At 49.2% G+C, this 22615-nt stretch overlaps 1 long non-coding RNA gene across 1 annotated transcript; it reads right to left on the bottom strand.

The window, feature by feature from the left end:
• Nucleotides 1-17716: 17716 nt before the first annotated feature.
• Nucleotides 17717-19007, bottom strand: LOC114156652 (uncharacterized). The gene is made up of 3 exons (XR_003597986.1): nucleotides 18948-19007; nucleotides 17912-17968; nucleotides 17717-17828 (listed from the first exon to the last, which is right to left on the bottom strand). It is a non-coding gene; the product is annotated as an uncharacterized LOC114156652 (long non-coding RNA).
• Nucleotides 19008-22615: the final 3608 nt, after the last annotated feature.

The raw sequence follows: 22615 nt of genomic DNA on the forward strand, positions 1-22615 counted from the left end.
TGTGGTTGTAGTTGGTGCAGCTGTGGTTGTTGTTGGTGCTGCTGTGGTTGTAGTAGGTGCAGGTGTGGTTGTAGTTGGTGCAGCTGTGGTTGTTGTTGGGGCTGCTGTGGTTGTTGTTGGAGCTGGTTTGGTTGTCGTTGGTGCAGCTGTGGTTGTCGTTGGAGCAGATGTGGTTGTTGTTGGTGCAGGTGTGGTTGTAGTTTTTGCAGCTGTGGTTGTCGTTGGAGCAGGTGTGGTTGTAGTTGTTGCAGCTGTTGTTGTTGTTGGTGCAGGTGTGGTTGTAGTTGGTGCAGGTGTGGTTGTCGTTGGAGCAGGTGTGGTTGTTGTTGGAGCCGCTGAGGTTGTAGTTGGTGCAGCTGTGGTTGTTGTTGGGGCCGCTGTGGTTGTAGTTGGTGTAGCTGTGGTTCTTGTTGGTGCAGGTGTGGTTGTAGTTGGTGCAGCTGTGGTTGTTGTTGGTGCTGCTGTGGTTGTAGTTGGTGCAGTTGTGGTTGTTGTTGGTGCAGGTGTGTTTGTAGTTGGTGCAGCTGTGGTTGTCGTTGGGGCTGCTGTGGTTGTTGTTGGTGCAGGTGTGGTTGTCGTTGGAGCAGGTGTGGTTGTTGTTGGTACAGGTGTGGTTGTAGTTTGTGCAGCTGTGGTTGTCGTTGGAGCAGGTGTGGTTGTTGTTGGAGCCGCTGTGGTTGTTGTTGGTGCTGCTGTGGTTGTAGTAGGTGCAGGTGTGGTTGTAGTTGGTGCAGCTGTGGTTGTTGTTGGGGCTGCTGTGGTTGTTGTTGGAGCTGGTTTGGTTGTCGTTGGTGCAGCTGTGGTTGTCGTTGGAGCAGGTGTGGTTGTTGTTGGTGCAGGTGTGGTTGTAGTTTGTGCAGCTGTGGTTGTCGTTGGAGCAGGTGTGGTTGTAGTTGGTGCAGCTGTGGTTGTTGTTGGTGCAGGTGTGGTTGTTGTTGGTGCAGGTGTGGTTGTAGTTGGTGCAGGTGTGGTTGTTGTTGGGGCCGCTGTAGTTGTTGTTGGTGCAGGTGTGGTTGTTGTTGGTGCAGCTGTGGTTGTCGTTGGAGCAGGTGTTGTTGTAGTTGGTGCAGCTGTGGTTGTCGTTGGAGCAGGTGTTGTTGTAGTTAGTGCAGCTGTGGTTGTTGTTGGGGCTGCTGTGGTTGTAGTTGGGGCTGCTGTGGTTGTTGTTGGTGCAGGTGTGGTTGTTGTTGGTGCAGGTGTGGTTGTAGTTGGTGCAGCTGTAGTTGGTGTTGGAGCAGGTGTGGTTGTTGTTGGAGCCGCTGAGGTTGTTGTTGGTGCAGCTGTAGTTGTTGTGGAGGCTGCTGTGGTTGTTGTTGGTGCAGGTGTGGTTGTAGTTGGTGCAGCTGTAGTTGGTGTTGGAGCAGGTGTGGTTGTTGTTGGAGCCGCTGAGGTTGTTGTTGGTGCAGCTGTAGTTGTTGTTGGGGCTGCTGTGGTTGTTGTTGGTGCCGCTGTGGTTGTAGTTGGTGCAGCTGTGGTTGTTGTTGGTGCTGCTGTGGTTGTAGTAGGTGCAGGTGTGGTTGTAGTTGGTGCAGCTGTGGTTGTTGTTGGGGCTGCTGTGGTTGTTGTTGGAGCTGGTTTGGTTGTCGTTGGTGCAGCTGTGGTTGTCGTTGGAGCAGGTGTGGTTGTTGTTGGTGCAGTTGTGGTTGTAGTTTGTGCAGCTGTGGTTGTCGTTGGAGCAGGTGTGGTTGTAGTTGGTGCAGCTGTTGTTGTTGTTGGTGCAGGTGTGGTTGTAGTTGGTGCAGGTGTGGTTGTCGTTGGAGCAGGTGTGGTTGTTGTTGGAGCCGCTGAGGTTGTAGTTGGTGCAGCTGTGGTTGTTGTTGGGGCCGCTGTGGTTGTAGTTGGTGCAGCTGTGGTTGTTGTTGGTGCTGCTGTGGTTGTAGTAGGTGCAGGTGTGGTTGTAGTTGGTGCAGCTGTGGTTGTTGTTGGGGCTGCTGTGGTTGTTGTTGGAGCTGGTTTGGTTGTCGTTGGTGCTGCTGTGGTTGTAGTCGGTGCAGGTGTGGTTGTAGTTGGTGCAGGTGTGGTTGTCATTGGAGCAGGTGTGGTTGTTGTTGGAGCCGCTGAGGTTGTTGTTGGTGCAGCTGTAGTTGTTGTGGGGGCTGCTGTGGTTGTTGTTGGTTCAGGTGTGGTTGTCGTTGGTGCAGGTGTGGTTGTCGTTGGAGCTGCTGTGGTTGTTGTTGGTGCAGGTGTAGTTGTGGTTGGTGCAGCTGTGGTTGTTGTTGGGGCAGATGTGGTTGTTGTTGGTACAGCTGTGGTTGTAGTTGGGGCTGCTGTGGTTGTTATTGGTGCTGGTGTGGTTGTAGTTGGTGCAGTTGTGGTTGTAGTTGGTGCAGGTGTGGTTGTAGTTGGTGTAGCTGTGGTTGTTGTTGGGGCTGCTGTGGTTGTCGTTGGTGCAGGTTTGGTTGTCGTTGGTGCAGCTGTGGTTGTCGTTGGAGCAGGTGTGGTTGTTGTTGGTGCAGGTGTGGTTGTAGTTGGTGCCGCTGTGGTTGTTGTTGGTGCAGGAGTGGTGGTTGTTGGAGCCGCTGAGGTTGTAGTTGGTGCAGCTGTGGTTGTTGTTGGGGCCGCTGTGGTTGTAGTTGGTGCAGCTGTGGTTGTTGTTGGTGCAGGAGTGGTTGTTGTTGGTACAGCTGTGGTTGTTGTTGGTGCAGGTGTGGTTGTAGTTGGTGCCGCTGTGGTTGTTGTTGGTGCAGGAGTGGTGGTTGTTGGAGCCGCTGAGGTTGTAGTTGGTGCAGCTGTGGTTGTTGTTGGGGCCGCTGTGGTTGTAGTTGGTGCAGCTGTGGTTGTTGTTGGTGCAGGAGTGGTTGTTGTTGGTACAGCTGTGGTTGTTGTTGGTGCAGGTGTGGTTGTCGTTGGTGCAGCTGTGGTTGTCGTTGGAGCAGCTGTGGTTGTAGTTGGTGCAGGTGTGGTTGTAGTTGGTGCAGGTGTGGTTGTCGTTGGAGCAGGTGTGGTTGTTGTTGGTACAGGTGTGGTTGTAGTTTGTGCAGCTGTGGTTGTCGTTGGAGCAGGTGTGGTTGTTGTTGGAGCCGCTGAGGTTGTAGTTGGTGCAGCTGTGGTTGTTGTTGGAGCCGCTGAGGTTGTTGTTGGTGCAGCTGTAGTTGTTGTGGGGGCTGCTGTGGTTGTTGTTGGTTCAGGTGTGGTTGTCGTTGGTGCAGGTGTGGTTGTCGTTGGAGCTGCTGTGGTTGTTGTTGGTGCCGGTGTAGTTGTGGTTGGTGCAGCTGTGGTTGTTGTTGGGGCTGCTGTGGTTGTAGTTGGGGCTGCTGTGGTTGTTGTTGGTGCAGGTGTAGTTGTTGTTGGTGAAGGTGTGGTTGTAGTTGGTGCAGCTGTAGTTGTTGTTGGTGCAGGTGTGGTTGTTGTTGGTGCAGGTGTGGTTGTTGTTGGTACAGCTGTGGTTGTTGTTGGTGCAGGTGTGGTTGTCGTTGGTGCTGCTGTGGTTGTTGTTGGAGCAGGTGTGGTTGTTGTTGGTGCAGGTGTGGTTGTAGTTGGAGCCGCTGTGGTTGTAGTTGGAGCTGGTTTGGTTGTCGTTGGTGCAGCTGTGGTTGTCGTTGGAGCAGGTGTGGTTGTTGTTGGTGCAGTTGTGGTTGTAGTTTGTGCAGCTGTGGTTGTCGTTGGAGCAGGTGTGGTTGTAGTTGGTGCAGCTGTTGTTGTTGTTGGTGCAGGTGTGGTTGTAGTTGGTGCAGGTGTGGTTGTCGTTGGAGCAGGTGTGGTTGTTGTTGGAGCCGCTGAGGTTGTAGTTGGTGCAGCTGTGGTTGTTGTTGGGGCCGCTGTGGTTGTAGTTGGTGCAGCTGCGGTTGTTGTTGGTGCTGCTGTGGTTGTAGTAGGTGCAGGTGTGGTTGTAGTTGGTGCAGCTGTGGTTGTTGTTGGGGCTGCTGTGGTTGTTGTTGGAGCTGGTTTGGTTGTCGTTGGTGCTGCTGTGGTTGTTGTGGGGGCTGCTGTGGTTGTTGTTGGTTCAGGTGTGGTTGTCGTTGGTGCAGGTGTGGTTGTCGTTGGAGCTGCTGTGGTTGTTGTTGGTGCCGGTGTAGTTGTGGTTGGTGCAGCTGTGGTTGTTGTTGGGGCAGATGTGGTTGTTGTTGGTACAGCTGTGGTTGTAGTTGGGGCTGCTGTGGTTGTTATTGGTGCTGGTGTGGTTGTAGTTGGTGCAGTTGTGGTTGTAGTTGGTGCAGGTGTGGTTGTAGTTGGTGTAGCTGTGGTTGTTGTTGGGGCTGCTGTGGTTGTCGTTGGTGCAGGTTTGGTTGTCGTTGGTGCAGCTGTGGTTGTCGTTGGAGCAGGTGTGGTTGTTGTTGGTGCAGGTGTGGTTGTAGTTGGTGCCGCTGTGGTTGTTGTTGGTGCAGGAGTGGTGGTTGTTGGAGCCGCTGAGGTTGTAGTTGGTGCAGCTGTGGTTGTTGTTGGGGCCGCTGTGGTTGTAGTTGGTGCAGCTGTGGTTGTTGTTGGTGCAGGAGTGGTTGTTGTTGGTACAGCTGTGGTTGTTGTTGGTGCAGGTGTGGTTGTAGTTGGTGCCGCTGTGGTTGTTGTTGGTGCAGGAGTGGTGGTTGTTGGAGCCGCTGAGGTTGTAGTTGGTGCAGCTGTGGTTGTTGTTGGGGCCGCTGTGGTTGTAGTTGGTGCAGCTGTGGTTGTTGTTGGTGCAGGAGTGGTTGTTGTTGGTACAGCTGTGGTTGTTGTTGGTGCAGGTGTGGTTGTCGTTGGTGCAGCTGTGGTTGTCGTTGGAGCAGCTGTGGTTGTAGTTGGTGCAGGTGTGGTTGTAGTTGGTGCAGGTGTGGTTGTCGTTGGAGCAGGTGTGGTTGTTGTTGGTACAGGTGTGGTTGTAGTTTGTGCAGCTGTGGTTGTCGTTGGAGCAGGTGTGGTTGTTGTTGGAGCCGCTGAGGTTGTAGTTGGTGCAGCTGTGGTTGTTGTTGGAGCCGCTGAGGTTGTTGTTGGTGCAGCTGTAGTTGTTGTGGGGGCTGCTGTGGTTGTTGTTGGTTCAGGTGTGGTTGTCGTTGGTGCAGGTGTGGTTGTCGTTGGAGCTGCTGTGGTTGTTGTTGGTGCCGGTGTAGTTGTGGTTGGTGCAGCTGTGGTTGTAGTTGGGGCTGCTGTGGTTGTTGTTGGTGCAGGTGTAGTTGTTGTTGGTGAAGGTGTGGTTGTAGTTGGTGCAGCTGTAGTTGTTGTTGGTGCAGGTGTGGTTGTTGTTGGTGCAGGTGTGGTTGTTGTTGGTACAGCTGTGGTTGTTGTTGGTGCAGGTGTGGTTGTCGTTGGTGCTGCTGTGGTTGTTGTTGGAGCAGGTGTGGTTGTTGTTGGTGCAGGTGTGGTTGTAGTTGGAGCCGCTGTGGTTGTAGTTGGTGCAGCTGTGGTTGTTGTTGGGGCTGCTGTGGTTGTTGTTGGTGCCGCTGTGGTTGTAGTTGGTGCAGCTGTGGTTGTTGTTGGTGCTGCTGTGGTTGTAGTAGGTGCAGGTGTGGTTGTAGTTGGTGCAGCTGTGGTTGTTGTTGGGGCTGCTGTGGTTGTTGTTGGAGCTGGTTTGGTTGTCGTTGGTGCAGCTGTGGTTGTCGTTGGAGCAGGTGTGGTTGTTGTTGGTGCAGTTGTGGTTGTAGTTTGTGCAGCTGTGGTTGTCGTTGGAGCAGGTGTGGTTGTAGTTGGTGCAGCTGTTGTTGTTGTTGGTGCAGGTGTGGTTGTAGTTGGTGCAGGTGTGGTTGTCGTTGGAGCAGGTGTGGTTGTTGTTGGAGCCGCTGAGGTTGTAGTTGGTGCAGCTGTGGTTGTTGTTGGGGCCGCTGTGGTTGTAGTTGGTGCAGCTGTGGTTGTTCTTGGTGCTGCGGTGGTTGTAGTAGGTGCAGGTGTGGTTGTAGTTGGTGCAGCTGTGGTTGTTGTTGGGGCTGCTGTGGTTGTTGTTGGAGCTGGTTTGGTTGTCGTTGGTGCAGCTGTGGTTGTCGTTGGAGCAGGTGTGGTTGTTGTTGGTGCAGGTGTGGTTGTAGTTTGTGCAGCTGTGGTTGTCGTTGGAGCAGGTGTGGTTGTAGTTGGTGCAGCTGTTGTTGTTGTTGGTGCAGGTGTGGTTGTAGTTGGTGCAGGTGTGGTTGTCGTTGGAGCAGGTGTGGTTGTTGTTGGAGCCGCTGAGGTTGTAGTTGGTGCAGCTGTGGTTGTTGTTGGGGCCGCTGTGGTTGTAGTTGGTGTAGCTGTGGTTCTTGTTGGTGCATGTGTGGTTGTAGTTGGTGCAGCTGTGGTTGTTGTTGGTGCTGCTGTGGTTGTAGTTGGTGCAGTTGTGGTTGTTGTTGGTGCAGGTGTGTTTGTAGTTGGTGCAGCTGTGGTTGTCGTTGGGGCTGCTGTGGTTGTTGTTGGTGCAGGTGTGGTTGTCGTTGGAGCAGGTGTGGTTGTTGTTGGTACAGGTGTGGTTGTAGTTTGTGCAGCTGTGGTTGTCGTTGGAGCAGGTGTGGTTGTTGTTGGAGCCGCTGAGGTTGTAGTTGGTGCAGCTGTGGTTGTTGTTTGGGCCGCTGTGGTTGTAGTTGGTGCAGCTGTGGTTGTTGTTGGTGCACGTGTGGTTGTAGTTGGTGCAGCTGTGGTTGTTGTTGGTGCAGGTGTGGTTGTAGTTGGTGCAGGTGTGGTTGTCATTGGAGCAGGTGTGGTTGTTGTTGGAGCCGCTGAGGTTGTTGTTGGTGCAGCTGTAGTTGTTGTGGGGGCTGCTGTGGTTGTTGTTGGTTCAGGTGTGGTTGTCGTTGGTGCAGGTGTGGTTGTCGTTGGAGCTGCTGTGGTTGTTGTTGGTGCCGGTGTAGTTGTGGTTGGTGCAGCTGTGGTTGTTGTTGGGGCAGATGTGGTTGTTGTTGGTACAGCTGTGGTTGTAGTTGGGGCTGCTGTGGTTGTTATTGGTGCTGGTGTGGTTGTAGTTGGTGCAGTTGTGGTTGTAGTTGGTGCAGGTGTGGTTGTAGTTAGTGTAGCTGTGGTTGTTGTTGGGGCTGCTGTGGTTGTCGTTGGTGCAGGTTTGGTTGTCGTTGGTGCAGCTGTGGTTGTCGTTGGAGCAGGTGTGGTTGTTGTTGGTGCAGGTGTGGTTGTAGTTGGTGCCGCTGTGGTTGTTGTTGGTGCAGGAGTGGTGGTTGTTGGAGCCGCTGAGGTTGTAGTTGGTGCAGCTGTGGTTGTTGTTGGGGCCGCTGTGGTTGTTGTTGGGGCCGCTGTGGTTGTAGTTGGTGCAGCTGTGGTTGTTGTTGGTGCAGGAGTGGTTGTTGTTGGTACAGCTGTGGTTGTTGTTGGTGCAGGTGTGGTTGTAGTTGGTGCCGCTGTGGTTGTTGTTGGTGCAGGAGTGGTGGTTGTTGGAGCCGCTGAGGTTGTAGTTGGTGCAGCTGTGGTTGTTGTTGGGGCCGCTGTGGTTGTAGTTGGTGCAGCTGTGGTTGTTGTTGGTGCAGGAGTGGTTGTTGTTGGTACAGCTGTGGTTGTTGTTGGTGCAGGTGTGGTTGTCGTTGGTGCAGCTGTGGTTGTCGTTGGAGCAGCTGTGGTTGTAGTTGGTGCAGGTGTGGTTGTAGTTGGTGCAGGTGTGGTTGTCGTTGGAGCAGGTGTGGTTGTTGTTGGTACAGGTGTGGTTGTAGTTTGTGCAGCTGTGGTTGTCGTTGGAGCAGGTGTGGTTGTTGTTGGAGCCGCTGAGGTTGTAGTTGGTGCAGCTGTGGTTGTTGTTTGGGCCGCTGTGGTTGTAGTTGGTGCAGCTGTGGTTGTTGTTGGTGCAGGTGTGGTTGTAGTTGGTGCAGCTGTGGTTGTTGTTGGTGCAGGTGTGGTTGTAGTTGGTGCAGGTGTGGTTGTCATTGGAGCAGGTGTGGTTGTTGTTGGAGCCGCTGAGGTTGTTGTTGGTGCAGCTGTAGTTGTTGTGGGGGCTGCTGTGGTTGTTGTTGGTTCAGGTGTGGTTGTCGTTGGTGCAGGTGTGGTTGTCGTTGGAGCTGCTGTGGTTGTTGTTGGTGCCGGTGTAGTTGTGGTTGGTGCAGCTGTGGTTGTTGTTGGGGCAGATGTGGTTGTTGTTGGTACAGCTGTGGTTGTAGTTGGGGCTGCTGTGGTTGTTATTGGTGCTGGTGTGGTTGTAGTTGGTGCAGTTGTGGTTGTAGTTGGTGCAGGTGTGGTTGTAGTTGGTGTAGCTGTGGTTGTTGTTGGGGCTGCTGTGGTTGTTGTTGGAGCTGGTTTGGTTGTCGTTGGTGCAGCTGTGGTTGTCGTTGGAGCAGGTGTGGTTGTTGTTGGTGCAGTTGTGGTTGTAGTTTGTGCAGCTGTGGTTGTCGTTGGAGCAGGTGTGGTTGTAGTTGGTGCAGCTGTTGTTGTTGTTGGTGCAGGTGTGGTTGTAGTTGGTGCAGGTGTGGTTGTCGTTGGAGCAGGTGTGGTTGTTGTTGGAGCCGCTGAGGTTGTAGTTGGTGCAGCTGTGGTTGTTGTTGGGGCCGCTGTGGTTGTAGTTGGTGCAGCTGTGGTTGTTGTTGGTGCTGCTGTGGTTGTAGTAGGTGCAGGTGTGGTTGTAGTTGGTGCAGCTGTGGTTGTTGTTGGGGCTGCTGTGGTTGTTGTTGGAGCTGGTTTGGTTGTCGTTGGTGCAGCTGTGGTTGTCGTTGGAGCAGGTGTGGTTGTTGTTGGTGCAGGTGTGGTTGTAGTTTGTGCAGCTGTGGTTGTCGTTGGAGCAGGTGTGGTTGTAGTTGGTGCAGCTGTTGTTGTTGTTGGTGCAGGTGTGGTTGTAGTTGGTGCAGGTGTGGTTGTCGTTGGAGCAGGTGTGGTTGTTGTTGGAGCCGCTGAGGTTGTAGTTGGTGCAGCTGTGGTTGTTGTTGGGGCCGCTGTGGTTGTAGTTGGTGTAGCTGTGGTTCTTGTTGGTGCATGTGTGGTTGTAGTTGGTGCAGCTGTGGTTGTTGTTGGTGCTGCTGTGGTTGTAGTTGGTGCAGTTGTGGTTGTTGTTGGTGCAGGTGTGTTTGTAGTTGGTGCAGCTGTGGTTGTCGTTGGGGCTGCTGTGGTTGTTGTTGGTGCAGTTGTGGTTGTAGTTGGTGCAGGTGTGGTTGTAGTTGGTGTAGCTGTGGTTGTTGTTGGGGCTGCTGTGGTTGTTGTTGGTGCAGGTTTGGTTGTCGTTGGTGCAGCTGTGGTTGTCGTTGGAGCAGGTGTGGTTGTTGTTGGTGCAGGTGTGGTTGTAGTTGGTGCCGCTGTGGTTGTTGTTGGTGCAGGAGTGGTGGTTGTTGGAGCCGCTGAGGTTGTAGTTGGTGCAGCTGTGGTTGTTGTTGGGGCCGCTGTGGTTGTAGTTGGTGCAGCTGTGGTTGTTGTTGGTGCAGGAGTGGTTGTTGTTGGTACAGCTGTGGTTGTAGTTGGTGCAGGTGTGGTTGTCGTTGGTGCAGCTGTGGTTGTCGTTGGGGCTGCTGTGGTTGTTGTTGGTGCAGGTGTGGTTGTCGTTGGAGCAGGTGTGGTTGTTGTTGGTACAGGTGTGGTTGTAGTTTGTGCAGCTGTGGTTGTCGTTGGAGCAGGTGTGGTTGTTGTTGGAGCCACTGAGGTTGTAGTTGGTGCAGCTGTGGTTGTTGTTTGGGCCGCTGTGGTTGTAGTTGGTGCAGCTGTGGTTGTTGTTGGTGCAGGTGTGGTTGTAGTTGGTGCAGCTGTGGTTGTTGTTGGTGCAGGTGTGGTTGTAGTTGGTGCAGGTGTGGTTGTCATTGGAGCAGGTGTGGTTGTTGTTGGAGCCGCTGAGGTTGTTGTTGGTGCAGCTGTAGTTGTTGTGGGGGCTGCTGTGGTTGTTGTTGGTTCAGGTGTGGTTGTCGTTGGTGCAGGTGTGGTTGTCGTTGGAGCTGCTGTGGTTGTTGTTGGTGCCGGTGTGGTTGTGGTTGGTGCAGCTGTGGTTGTTGTTGGGGCAGATGTGGTTGTTGTTGGTACAGCTGTGGTTGTAGTTGGGGCTGCTGTGGTTGTTATTGGTGCTGGTGTGGTTGTAGTTGGTGCAGTTGTGGTTGTAGTTGGTGCAGGTGTGGTTGTAGTTGGTGTAGCTGTGGTTGTTGTTGGGGCTGCTGTGGTTGTTGTTGGTGCAGGTTTGGTTGTCGTTGGTGCAGCTGTGGTTGTCGTTGGAGCAGGTGTGGTTGTTGTTGGTGCAGGTGTGGTTGTAGTTGGTGCCGCTGTGGTTGTTGTTGGTGCAGGAGTGGTGGTTGTTGGAGCCGCTGAGGTTGTAGTTGGTGCAGCTGTGGTTGTTGTTGGGGCCGCTGTGGTTGTAGTTGGTGCAGCTGTGTTTGTTGTTGGTGCAGGAGTGGTTGTTGTTGGTACAGCTGTGGTTGTTGTTGGTGCAGGTGTGGTTGTCGTTGGTGCAGCTGTGGTTGTCGTTGGAGCAGCTGTGGTTGTAGTTGGTGCAGCAGTGGTTGTTGTTGGGGATGCTGTGGTTGTTGTTGGTGCCGGTGTGGTTGTTGTTGGTGCAGGTGTGGTTGTAGTTGGAGCCGCTGTGGTTGTAGTTGGTGCAGCTGTGGTTGTTGTTGGTGCCGCTGTGGTTGTAGTTGATGCAGCTGTGGTTGTTGTTGGTGCTGCTGTGGTTGTAGTTGGTGCAGGTGTGGTTGTAGTTGATGCAGCTTTGGTTGTCATTGGAGCAGGTGTGGTTGTTGTTGGTGCAGGTGTGGTTGTTGATGGAGCCGCTGTGGTTGTCGTTGGGGCTGCTGTGGTTGTTGTTGGTACAGCTGTGGTTGTAGTTGGTCCAGTAGTGGTTGTTGTTGGGGCTGCTTTTGTTGTTGTTGGTGCCGGTGTGGTTGTCGTTGGTGCAGCTGTGGTTGTTGTTGGGGCCGCTGTGGTTGTTGTTGTTGCAGGTGTGGTTGTCGTTGGTGCAGCTGTGGTTGTTGTTGGTGCTGCTGTGGTTGTAGTTGGTGCAGGTGTGGTTGTAGTTGGTGCAGCTGTGGTTGTTGTTGGGGCTGCTGTGGTTGTTGGTGCAGGTGTGGTTGTCGTTGGTGCAGCTGTGGTTGTTGTTGGTGCAGGTGTGGTTGTTGTTGGTGCAGGTGTGGTTGTTGTTGGTGCAGGTGTGGTTGTCGTTGGTGCCGGTGTGGTTGTTGTTGGTGCAGGTGTGGTTGATGTTGGTACAGCTGTGGTTGTTGTTGGTGCAGGTGTGGTTGTAGTTGGTGCAGGTGTGGTTGATGTTGGTACAGCTGAGGTTGTTGTTGGTGCAGATGTGGTTGTCATTGGTGCAGCTGTTGTTGTTGTTGGAGCAGGTGTGGATGTTGTTGTTACAGCTCTTGTTGTTGGTGCTGCTATGGTTGTAGTTGGTGCAGCTGTGGTTGTTGTTGGTGCTGCTGTGGTTGTTGTTGGTGCAGGTGTGGTTGTAGTTGGTGCAGCTGTGGTTGTTGTTGGGGCTGCTGTGGTTGTTGTTGGGGCTGCTGTGGTTGTAGTTGGTGCAGCTGTGGTTGTTGTTGGTGCAGGTGTGGTTGTTGTTGGTGCAGGTGTGGTTGTTGTTGGTGCAGCTGTGGTTGTCGTTGGAGCAGGTGTGGTTGTGGGTGGTGCAGGTGTGGTTGTAGTTGGAGCCGCTGTGGTTGTTGTTGGTGCAGCTGTGGTTGTTGTGGGGGCTGCTGTGGTTGTAGTTGGTGCAGGTGTTAATGTAGTTGGTGCAGCTGTGGTTGTTGTTGGTGCAGGTGTGGTTTTCGTTGGTGCAGCTGTGGTTGTCGTTGGAGCCGCTGTGGTTGTTGTTGGAACCGCTGTGGTTGTAGTTGGTGCAGCAGTTGTTGTTGTTGGGGCTGCTGTGGTTGTTGTTGGTCCCGGAGTGGTTGTGGTGGGTGAAGCTGTGGTTGTTGTTTGGGCAGGTTTGGTTGTTGTTGGTACAGCTGTGGTTGTAGTTGGGGCTGCTGTGGTTGTTGTTGGTGCAGGTATGGTTGTTGTTGGGGCAGGTGTGGTTGTTGTTGGTACAGCTGTGGTTGTAGTTGGGGCTGCTGTGGTTGTAGTTGGAGCCGCTGTGGTTGTAGTTGGTGCCGGTGTGGTTGTTGTTGGTGCAGGTGTGGTTGTTGTTGGTACAGCTGTGGTTGTTGTTGGTGCAGCTGTGGTTGTTGTGGGGGCTGCTGTGGTTGTAGTTGGTGCAGGTGTTGTTGTTGTTGGTGCAGCTGTGGTTGTTGTTGGGGCTGCTGTGGTTGTTGTTGGTGCAGGTGTGGTTGTAGTTGATGCAGCTGTGGTTGTCATTGGAGCAGGTGTGGTTGTTGTTGGTGCAGGTGTGGTTGTAGTTAGTGCAGGTGTGGTTGTTGTTAGTGCAGCTGTGGTTGTCGTTGGAGCAGGTGTGGTTATTGTTGGTGCAAGTGTAGTTGTAGTTGGAGCCGCTGTGGTTGTAGTTTGTGCCGGTGTGGTTGTTGTTGGTGCAGGTGTGGTTGTTGTTGGTACAGCTGTGGTTGTTGTTGGTGCAGGTGTGGTTGTCGTTGGTGCAGCTGTGGTTGTTGTTGGTGCAGGTGTGGTTGTAGTTGGTGCCGCTGTGGTTGTAGTTGGTGCAGCTGTGGTTGTTGTTGGGGCTGCTGTGGTTGTTGTTGGTGCCGCTGTGGTTGTTGTTGGTGCCGCTGTGGTTGTAGTTGGTGCAGCTGTGGTTGTTGATGGTGCTGCTGTGGTTGTAGTTGGTGCAGGGGTGGTTGTAGTTGGTGCAGCTGTGGTTGTTGTTGGGGACGCTGTGGTTGTCATTGGAGCAGGTGTGGTTGTTGTTGGTGCAGGTGTGGTTGTAGTTGGTGCAGCTGTGGTTGTCGTTGGAGCAGGTGTGGTTGTTGTTGGAGCCGCTGAGGTTGTAGTTGGTGCAGCTGTGGTTGTTGTTGGGGCCGCTGTGGTTGTTGTTGGTGCAGGTGTGGTTGTTGTTGGTGCAGCTGTGGTTGTCGTTGGAGCAGGTGTGGTTGTTGGTGGTGCAGGTGTGGTTGTAGTTGGAGCCGCTGTGGTTGTTGTTGGTGCAGCTGTGGTTGTTGTGGGGGCTGCTGTGGTTGTAGTTGGTGCAGGTGTTGTTGTAGTTGGTGGAGCTGTGGATGTTGTTGGGGCTGCTGTGGTTGTTGTTGGTGCAGGTGTGGTTGTCGTTGTTGCAGCTGTGGTTGTCGTTGGAGCCGCTGTGGTTGTTGTTGGAGCTGCTGTGGTTGTAGTCGGTGCAGCAGTGGTTGTTGTTGGGGCTGCTGTGGTTGTTGTTGGTCCCGGTGTGGTTGTGGTTGGTGAAGCTGTGGTTGTTGTTGGTACAGCTGTGGTTGTAGTTGGGGCTGCTGTGGTTGTTGTTGGTGCAGGTGTGGTTGTTGTTGGGGCAGGTGTGGTTGTTGTTGGTACAGCTGTGATTGTAGTTGGGGCTGCTGTGGTTGTTGTTGGTGCAGGTGTGGTTGTTGTTGGTGCAGGTGTGGTTGTTGTTGGTACAGCTGTGGTTGTAATTGGGGCTGCTGTGGTTGTAGTTGGAGCCACTGTGGTTGTAGTTGGTGCCGGTGTGGTTGTTGTTGGTGCAGGTGTGGTTGTCGTTGGAGCCGCTGTGGTTGTTGTTGGAGCTGCTGTGGTTGTAGTCGGTGCAGCAGTGGTTGTTGTTGGGGCTGCTGTGGTTGTTGTTGGTGCCTCTGTGGTTGTAGTTGGTGCAGCTGTGGTTGTTGTTGGTGCTGCTGTGGTTGTAGTTGTTGCAGGGGTGGTTGTAGTTGGTGCAGCTGTGGTTGTCGTTGGAGCAGGTGTGGTTGTTGTTGGTGCAGGTGTGGTTGTAGTTGGTGCAGCTGTGGTTGTCGTTGGAGCAGGTGTGGTTGTTGTCGGAGCCGCTGAGGTTGTAGTTGGTGCAGCTGTGGTTGTTGTTGGGGCTGCTGTGGTTGTTGTTGGTGCCGGTGTGGTTGTGGTTGGTGAAGCTGTGGTTGTTGTTGGGGCAGGTGTGGTTGTTGTTGGTACAGCTGTGGTTGTAGTTGGGGCTGCTGTGGTTGTTGTTGGTGCAGGTGTGGTTGTTGTTGGGGCAGGTGTGGTTGTTGTTGATACAACTGTGGTTGTAGTTGGGGCTGCTGTGGTTGTTGTTGGTGCAGGTGTGGTTGTCGTTGTTGCAGCTGTGGTTGTCGTTGGAGCCGCTGTGGTTGTTGTTGGAGCCGCTGTGGTTGTCGTTGGAGCAGGTGTGGTTGTTGTTGGTGCAGGTGTGGTTGTAGTTGGTGCAGCTGTGGTTGTCGTTGGAGCAGGTGTGGTTGTTGTCGTAGCTGCTGAGGTTGTAGTTGGTGCAGCTGTGGTTGTTGTTGGGGCCGCTGTGGTTGTTGTTGTGGCAGGTGTGGTTATCGTTGGTGCAGCTGTGGTTGTTGTTGGTGCAGCAGTGGTTGTTGTTGGGGCTGCTGTGGTTGTAGTTGATGCAGCTGTGGTTGTTGTTGGGGTTGCTGTGGTTGTTGTTGGTGCAGGTGTGGTTGTAGTTGGTGCAGCTGTGGTTGTTGTTGGGGTTGCTGTGGTTGTTGTTGGTGCAGGTGTGGTTGTAGTTGGTGCAGCTGTGGTTGTCGTTGGAGCAGGTGTGGTTGTTGTCGTAGCTGCTGAGGTTGTAGTTGGTGCAGCTGTGGTTGTTGTTGGGGCCGCTGTGGTTGTTGTTGTGGCAGGTGTGGTTATCGTTGGTGCAGCTGTGGTTGTTGTTGGTGCAGCAGTGGTTGTTGTTGGGGCTGCTGTGGTTGTAGTTGATGCAGCTGTGGTTGTTGTTGGGGTTGCTGTGGTTGTTGTTGGGGCCGCTGTGGTTGTAGTTGGTGCAGCTGTGGTTGTTGTTGGTGCAGGTGTGGTTGCTGTTGGTGCAGCTGTGGTTGTCGTTGGACCAGGTGTGGTTGTTGGTGGTGCAGGTGTGGTTGCAGTTGGAGCCGCTGTGGTTGTTGTTGGTGCAGCTGTGGTTGTTGTGGGGGCTGCTGTGGTTGTAGTTCTTGCAGGTGTTGTTGTAGTTGGTGCAGCTGTGGTTGTTGTTGGGGCTGCTGTGGTTGTTGTTGGTGCAGGTGTGGTTGTCGTTGGTGCAGCTGTGGTTGTCGTTGGAGCAGGTGTGGTTGTTGCTGGAGCCACTGTGGTTGTAGTTGGTGCAGCAGTGGTTGTTGTTGAGGCTGCTGTGGTTGTTGTTGGTGCCGGTGTGGTTGTGGTTGGTGAAGCTGTGGTTGTTGTTGGGGCAGGTGTGGTTGTTGTTGGTACAGCTGTGGTTGTAGTTGGGGCTGCTGTGGTTGTTGTTGTTGCAGGTGTGGTTGTTGTTGGGGCAGGTGTGGTTGTTGTTGGTACAACTGTGGTTGTAGTTGGGGCTGCTGTGGTTGTTGTTGGTGCAGGTGTGGTTGTTGTTGGGGCAGGTGTGGTTGTTGTTGGTGCAGCTGTGGTTGTAGTTGGAGCAGCTGTTGTTGTTTTTGGGGCTGCTGTGGTTGTAGTTGGTGCCGCTGTGGTTGTAGTTGGTGCAGCTGTGGTTGTTGTTGGTGCTGCTGTGGTTGTAGTTGGTGCAGGTGTGGTTGTAGTTGGTGCAGCTGTGGTTGTTGTTGGGGCTGCTGTGGTTGTTGGTACAGGTGTGGTTGTTGTTGGTGCAGCTGTGGTTGCCGTTGGAGCAGGTGTGGTTGTTGTTGGTGCAGGTGTGGTTGTAGTTGGTGCAGGTGTGGTTGTAGTTGATGCAGCTGTGGCTGTCATTGGAGCAGGTGTGGTTGTTGTTGGTGCAGGTGTGGATGTAGTTGGTGCAGCTGTGGTTGTAGTTGGTGCCGGTGTGGTTGTTGTTGGTGCAGGTGTGGTTGTTGTTGGTACAGCTGTGGTTGTTGTTGGTGCAGGTGTGGTTGTCGTTGGTGCAGCTGTGGTTGTTGTTGGAGCAGGTGTGGTTGTTGTTGGTGCAGGTGTGGTTGTAGTTGGTGCTGCTGTGGTTGTAGTTGGTGCAGCTGTGGTTGTTGTTGGGGCTGCTGTGGTTGTTGTTGGTGCCGCTGTGGTTGTAGTTGGTGGAGCTGTGGTTGTTGTTGGTGCTGCTGTGGTTGTTGTTGGTGCAGGTGTGGTTGTAGTTGGTGCAGCTGTGGTTGTCGTTGGAGCAGGTGTGGTTGTTGTTGGAGCTGCTGAGGTTGTAGTTGGTGCAGCTGTGGTTGTTGTTGGGGCCGCTGTGGCTGTTGTTGGTGCAGGTGTGGTTGTCGTTGGTGCAGCTGTGGTTGTTGTTGGGGCCGCTGTGGTTGTTGTTGTTGCAGGTGTGGTTGTCGTTGGTGCAGCTGTGGTTGTTGTTGGTGCTGCTGTGGTTGTAGTTGGTGCAGGTGTGGTTGTCGTTGGTGCAGCTGTGGTTGTTGTTGGTGCAGGTGTGGTTGATGTTGGTACAGCTGTGGTTGTTGTTGGTGCAGGTGTGGTTGTCGTTGGTGCCGGTGTGGTTGTTGTTGGTGCAGGTGTGGTTGATGTTGGTACAGCTGTGGTTGTTGTTGGTGCAGGTGTGGTTGTTGTTGGTGCAGGTGTGGTTGATGTTGGTACAGCTGTGGTTGTTGTTGGTGCAGGTGTGGTTGTTGTTGTTACAGCTGTTGTTGTTGTTGGTGCCGCTGTGGTTGTAGTTTGTGCAGCTGTGGTTGTTGTTGGGGCTGCTGTGGTTGTTGTTGGTGCCACTGTGGTTGTAGTTGGTGCAGGTGTGGTTGTTGTTAGTGCTGCTGTGGTTGTAGTTGGTGCAGGTGTGGTTGTAGTTGGTGCAGCTGTGGTTGTCGTTGGGGCTGCTGTGGTTGTCATTGGAGCAGGTGTGGTTGTAGTTGATGCAGCTGTGGTTGTCATTGGAGCAGGTGTGGTTGTTGTTGGTGCAGGTGTGGTTGTAGTTAGTGCAGGTGTGGTTGTAGTTGGTGCAGCTGTGGTTGTCGTTGGAGCAGGTGTGGTTGTTGTGGGGGCTGCTGTGGTTGTTGTTGGTGCCGGTGTGGTTGTGATTGGTGCAGCTGTGGTTGTTGTTGGTGCAGGTGTGGTTGTTGTTGGTACAGCTGTGGTTGTAGTTGGGGCTGCTGTGGTTGTTCTTGGTACAGCTGTGGTTGTTGGGGCTGCTGTGGTTGTTGTTGGTGCAGGTGTGGTTGTCATTGGTGCAGCTGTGGTTGTTGTTGGAGCAGGTGTGGTTGTTGTTGGTGCAGGTGTGCTTGTAGTTGGAGCCGCTTTGGTTGTAGTTGGTGCAGCTGTGGTTGTTGTTGGGGCTGCTGTGGTTGTTGTTGGTCCCGGTGTGGTTATAGTTGATGCAGCTGTGGTTGTTGTTGGGGCTGCTGTGGTTGTAGTTGGTGCAGCTGTGGTTGTCGTTGGTGCAGGTGTGGTTGTAGTTGGTGCAGCTTTGGTTGTTGTTGGGGCTGCTGTGGTTGTTGTTGGTGCAGCTGTGGTTGTAGTTGATGCAGCTGTGGTTGTCATTGGAGCAGGTGTGGTTGTGGTTGGTGCAGGTGTGGTTGTTGTTGGTGAAGGTGTGGTTGTAGTTGGTGCAGCTGTGGTTGTTGTTGGTGCAGGTGTGGTTGTTGTTGGTACAGCTGTGGTTGTTGTTGGGGCTGCTGTGGTTGTTGTTGGTGCAGGTGTGGTTGTCGTTGGTGCAGCTGTGGTTGTTGTTGGAGCAGGTGTGGTTGTTGTTGGTGCAGGTGTGGTTGTAGTTGATGCAGCTGTGGTTGTAGTTGGTGCAGCTGTTGTTGTTGTTGGTGCTGCTGTGGTTGTTGTTGTTGCAGGTGTGGTTGTTGTTGGTGCAGCTGTGGTTGTCGTTGGTGCAGGTGTGGTTGTAGTTGGACCCGCTGTGGTTGTAGTTGTTGCAGGTGTGGTTGTAGTTAGTGCAGCTGTGGTTGTTGTTGGAGCTTCTGTGGTTGTAGTTGTTGCAGGTGTGGTTGTAGTTGGTGCAGCTGTGGTTGTTGTTGGAGCAGGTGTGGTTGTTGTTGGACCCCCTGTGGTTGTTAATGGTACAGCTGTGGTTGTTATTGGTGGAGCTGTAGTTGTTGTTGCAGCAGTGGTTGAAGTTGGGGCCTCTGTGGTAGTTGTTGGAGATGCTGTGGTTGTTGCTGGTACTGCGGTGGTTGTTTGTGCATTTGTCTGCATCTCTAAAGCTTTCAAAAGAAACAGTTTTGAAGTCATTTTTGGTTTGTCTTTTTTTAGACCAGCATATGTTTGTTCACCTGTGCAAACTTACCAAGTAGGACAAGCAAAATCATGGGAATCTTCTTCATCTTTCTTGAATTTTTTCTCTCTGTTTGAAATATAGAACTGTGTTGTGTTATTTAATCTTTTTCAAGTTAAATATATTTTCATTTATCATCTTATTTGAAGTTATCCGTACTTTATGTGGATAGCTTTAAATAATCTTAATTATTGTGTATGTATGCTTTTGCAGAAAAGTATGTTTTTTATCACCATCTTTTTTTGTACATGACATTTTCAGTCTAGTCCTATTTTCTTTATATTTACTAATATTGTTCCTTCAGTGTTCCCCTTTTTAATTCAGATTTTCCAGAAGCTTTTATTTATTTTATTTAGACATAACTCCTTTCTGATATCAGTCTGACACATTTATTATTTTTTTTCTTCTTACTGAATACAATTCGGCAAATATAACTGTATATATAATATAATTATTATGTATTCACAATACATAATTGTGAATGTGTATTATATAATAATGTTATACATACATTATCATGTATTCACAATACATAATAATTATGTATTCTTAATTAATAATACATAGTATTCATTCATGGTTGTACTAATACAAATCAATGCATTCTTTGTAAAAATCTTAAACATCTCATGCAGGAGCATACATGACAAAAACGATTATCCACTCATTGTCTGAAACCACTTATCCCAGCACTTTTGATCTGGTGGCTTTTCCCTTTCTGTTTTGGTCATTTGGTAAGAGATGGGTTACAACCTGAGTAGGTCCTGTTGTATGCCATTACAAGGGAAGAGAAAAAATCATCCTAACCCAAATTTTCACTGTAGACCACTTAAGAACTTAACCTTTGCCTAATATTTGAATGCTTGGAGAAAACTTGAGTATATGGAAGCACCTCATCCATACAAAGTAAGAGCATACAAAGACTGGACCTAACATAGTAAACATTATACCACTGTCCTAACCATCAAATCACATTTTTTGTAATATTATTACTAGAGGTAAACATAAAGTTTAAGATTTATGAAGACTAAAAATATGAAGTACTTACAGTTACGCTTGTTGAAATAAAATTCAGTACAGAAAATGTTATCTCCGATTATTTCTGCTTGCTGCCTGTGTTGTGACTGCTCTTAAGTTTCACAAAGAAGCTTTTATACCTGTATAGAGCAGGTACTGTGACATCAGGACTGAATAATGATGTAAAATATCTGAGTAATAATGTGAACAATACAGTTCGTTAGGTGTGGCCTCTTCAATGATTTTTTATTTTTTATGTATTAGCTCAACTGGTTGAGCAGCATTTCTTTTGCTATTGGGAATTATGATATGACGTTAGATGTGTTTTGTTTATAATTTTGTTATTCTATATAACAAGCAATTTTTTAGAACATGGAAGTCAATTTATAGCATGGCTGCAGTGTTATGTGAAGCTTTTTGTCACAGTCAAAGATGCAATTCTAGATGGTTGATTGTAGATCTATATTTGAAATGTCCACTTCATTTTTCACATTGAGCTTTCTGTGTAAGTTTTAGTTTAGACTTACTTTTATTCTTTTTTATTTACTTGTAATCAACATATGTACTAGGAGAATCTGACATTTTGATATTCTTATCATGGGAAGCGGGACCATTTTTGTGAATATTTATATTTTTAAAAAGTCATAAAGAAGAGAAAATCTGAGAAACACAAGAGGGTAGTGCAGAGCTTTAGTCTGGGTTTGTTATGAATAGTTTTACTAGTTTGGGTGGGTAACATAAGACAATTTCTGTAAGGAGAAGTGTACATGCCTCTGTAGGTTTAAAGAATGAGTAATAATGTGTAAGGAATTCCATTAGCATCGTATTGTGGGTCACACACCATTACCTAGTTATGTTGGAGCGATAGAAACTGGCATAGAAACTAAGCCTCTTCTGCCTCTTCTTCTGTTTTGCCTCCTAACCTATCTGTGACATAGCTTCACTCCTTTTCTTCTCCCTGGCTGTTGACCCTGTCCAAATCCTTATTATTCCATTGTCAGAAATGTAACATTGTGTTGTGGTTTGGCTACAGATGATACATATCTGACAACAGACGGCTCATGAGATGCACCTTCAATCTATTTCAGAAAACTGGGTGGTCATTGATTGATCTAATGGAGAAACTCAAGATTTACCAGTTCAGGAGAGATTTAGAAAAATAATTTAGACAAACTTTTTTCCTAAAATTTAGACTTGTTGAAGTTGTCAAAGTCAAGTTGTCATAACTTACCTACCTCCCTCTGTTTTTCTTTCATATGTCACCATACATTTAAGATTTAGTGCATGCAGTTGGTATGCAGTTTGCATACCAATTCCATTCCTATACCATTATCATAAGCATAAATTTATGCTTAAATGTTGTAGAGGTTGAAACAATTCAACCGAGATCCATATAATATATTTTGATCAACATGACAAAAACAATTGAAAACAGAAAAAAGTAGAGAATTGTACATGATCACAAAAGCATTTGCAATTTGTTGAAAGAAATAAGAAAATGTTTTTTGATTCTGTTCTGAGAAACTGAGAAAAACTGTTATATCCAAAAAGCATCTGGGATTCTGCAGTTCTGCTTTTCTTTCAAGGTTTCTGGGAATCTTGTTGGAGTACATGGACATGGTCTCTTTAAAGTAACAGCCAATTTTATATGTGGTGGCATTTCGGGTGAATGTCATCACCCGGTCTTCATGATGATCCAAAACATATGACCAAATAAACAACAACAAAAACTTTGTGTCTGTGGCCAGACACAAAGTTAATGCTCTTTCCATGGTGCCCAGTTCAAAATACAAGACTTAAAATCCTTGTAGGTTTTTGTGGGATTAATTGAAGAGATCCAGGATGCTAAGGAGGTGAATCAAGATTCTGGAGGATCTAGAGAGATTATGTGAAAAGGATTGGTCTAAGAACTTCCTCTCTTATTGGTAAGGCTGTGAAATATGAGGAGACATCAGCTCACATCCACTTTATAGAAGACCATGTTTGCTTAAATTACATATCACAGACAGGCAGTCTGTCTGTAAGTATTATTTACTTGAATACTTACAAAATTAGAAGCCTGTTTTTGCTTCTACGACTTTCAACAGGGTGTTGAACTATGTTTCTAAGACTTTAAGCTCTGTGACTATGACTTTGTGTGTAGAAGCAAAATGTGTTTCCTTTAAGATGAACAGATAGAGAAATAACATATTTCTGTCCTTGTTGCTGTGTTTTCTCAGAGATTAACTTTTGTTGTATTTGTAGAAGTTGCATTTGCAATTTAAGTGTTGCCATTGAAATCCACATAATCTTGTAATTGAAAGGATTATGGATGTCAGCAATGGAATTGTAGATTTCACTACCTTTAAGCAAATAATAGGGCAAAGGTAAAAAGCATAACAAGTATGAGTAGAAAAGGTCTAAATTAAGTCAAACAACTTTTTCCTCTATTAAATGAAAACAGTTATCCAAACTAACTTGGCCTTAGATAAAATAAGTAATTAATGCCTTATCTAAATTACAAACTACCTGTCTGTCTGTCTATTTTTCATCCATCCATCCCTCAGCTGTGGAATGTTGTGGTATACTGTATTACCGAATGAGCTGCAGAATGCTGCAGAGAATAACAAATTATAACTATGACTCAGCACAAAAAGAAATGCTCTTTAAGGTCGCAGCCCAGGAATGACAGTATGCTGCAGAACAACTTTGTTCTTTTTAGACAACCAGTCACTTTTTGTTTGAGTTATCTTCATTACAGTCAGGGATGGTTTCAGATACGGGCGGCAGATATGGGCCAGCTCACCTCTCCGGCCCCCAGACATGGGGGCCGGAGAGGTGAGCTCCATCACACCACTCCCTTCTTCCTCTTTCTTGAATCATTTTTTAAATTTGCAAAACAGGCAGTGTATTTCCCAAAAAACATTTGTACAAACAGCAAAACAGCATGTACCTGTATGATTAAATTTCTTTCTCAAAATTCTTAGTTCATCTCTCAAACTCAGAATGTTAAGTACTTGTTTCACTGAGTTGGATAAGACAGTTAAATTGATTTGTCATGTCAATACAGCAGTGTACTCTGCAGGGATGTTTTGATGTAAGCTATAGAAAAACTTTTGATGATAGAAATTGTAAATTGTAATGGTGGGAGATCAACGGCAAGACATTGGACAAGATTCACATTTATGTTTTTACTGTAATTTGTTGACAGATTATGCCGTTGTGGTACAGTAAGCATAGCACAAAGTAAAAAAAGTAGCATTAGGAACATACATAAAACAATCTCCTTTAGGAAAAGTGTGCATGCATTGCGGTCTTCCTAAACAAAAACAAAAAAAAAAACCAGAAACAAAATAATTTCTCTTTATTCAACAAAAACAAAGATTTCAGATATTAGCCACTTAATTTGATATATGAGACTTTCTAACAGTCAGGAATATTTCTGTTAATACAGTATTCTGAGAGGCTACTGAAATTCAAAGGGTGTGGTATACTTTTTGTTTTCCTATTGCAAACAGGTTTGGCAGCTTTGTGACAGAAACTGAGTGGATGTGGACTCAATGATTTTACTTGAATGAACAAAAGCACCTTGCGTCATGACAATGATTCTCAAATATATCAGATGCATTTGTTGAATTTTAATGGTATAGTAAACACATCAGCAACACGAAAAGTTTTCTTTTTAATTGCCATCCCATGTAGCTCATTGGCAAAAGTATC

The sequence above is a fragment of the Xiphophorus couchianus genome, chromosome 13 (genome assembly GCF_001444195.1).
Source record: "Xiphophorus couchianus chromosome 13, X_couchianus-1.0, whole genome shotgun sequence".
Classification (NCBI taxonomy): domain Eukaryota; kingdom Metazoa; phylum Chordata; class Actinopteri; order Cyprinodontiformes; family Poeciliidae; genus Xiphophorus; species Xiphophorus couchianus.